The sequence below is a fragment of the Pediculus humanus genome, genomic scaffold (genome assembly GCF_000006295.1).
Source record: "Pediculus humanus corporis 1103172108231 genomic scaffold, whole genome shotgun sequence".
In the NCBI taxonomy this organism is placed as follows: domain Eukaryota; kingdom Metazoa; phylum Arthropoda; class Insecta; order Psocodea; family Pediculidae; genus Pediculus; species Pediculus humanus.
In genome coordinates, this window is record NW_002987801.1 from 24,909 (window position 1) to 26,543 (window position 1,635).

Here is a 1,635-nt window from a genome sequence, read left to right on the forward strand (position 1 = left end):
AAAATTTTTCTCTCTCTCTCTCTCTCTCTTTTTTTTGAAATTATTTAAAATCACGCGAAATTTTTTTTTTTTTATTTCATTGAACTCTCACCTCTTTGTGTGTTTTTCCCCTTTTCCTTCCCCCCTCTCCCCAACTCGTAATAATAATTTTGATTTCATCAATTATCCTAATTAATTTATTCGACACATTAAAAACTTTAATTGAATTTTTTTTTTCTTAAATCAATCAATTATGCACGAATGATTGCATAAAAAAAAAAAAAAAAAAAATTTAACGTTATTCGAAATAATACGATATTGTATAAATCTATTTAAATATTTAGATAAGGATCGTTATCAATAAATCCCCCCCCCCTAACCTGTTTTATTAAATACTTGGAATTTCATTCATTAATACAAAAAAAAAAAACTAGATTTCCACGTGGACAAACAACTATTATTTTATATTAATTATTTTAAAAATGAATTGCTTAATTGACAATTAAAAATTTAAACAAATGTTTAAACGAATTACATAACAAATGTTAAGAAAAAGAGGAAAGAATGAAAAATGTTTACGATTAGTTATTTAGTAGTAGAAGGATTTTAACGTAACTTAAATAACAATTGTTGTTGTTGTTGTTGTTGTTGTTGTTGTTGTTGCTATTGTTGTTTCTCATTTCCAATTCAATTATATACTATTTCTATAAATTTAATTGAATAAAAAAAAATTTATTATTTTTAATTCAAATGTCATCATAACTTTATAATGCGACAACTGGCATTAACCAGACTTATTGTTTTAAAACTTTAATAAACCTTTCACATCTTATCCAATGGTAAATACCTAAACGATAGTTTTCTTAACGTTTTTTTATTATTTTCCTTACGGGTTTTATTTTACGATTTGCTGATTAAATTATCGATTAATATATATTTTATGAACGTTTTACATTAATTAATAAATAAATATAAATATACGACATTTTCTCTTTTCTTATCGCATAAATTATTATTACGAGTTTTTTTTTATTTTATCCTCTCATATTTTAACGATTGGTCATGTTCGATAGGTCTGTATCTATATATCCATCTATCTGGATGTAAAACAGGAAAAGGGAGTTAAATATAACTATGATTTTATTTATATGCAATCAATGCATGATGACAAGTAAAAAAATATTTTTGCATCGGTTTTTATTATTATTATTATTATTTTTTTCCACGTTATGTAGATGGACATTTAATAAATTTATCTTAAATGTTTTTTTTTCAATTTGATGGATTTTTTTTATACAAAAAAAAAAATTTGTAACGTTTAATAATAATTGAATGATTTTAATTTTTTTTTTGTTATCAAAATTTCAAATTGAAATACTTAAAAAATGACAGACGAAAAAAATAATAATAATAATAAAAGTTTGATTAATTAATTGAAATCGAGTATGAAAATATTATTATTATTATTATTTAGTATCCGATAAGAAATAGAGAAAAATAGTTGATGATGATCGACTAATTAGGCAATTTTTTTGTATTGTGTCAAATTTTTAATTTTTTATATCTCGAGCCAAATGATTTAATAAATAAAATTTTATTATTATTATTATTATCATTTAAACGCGGTCTATTTTAATGATAATGATAATAATAAAT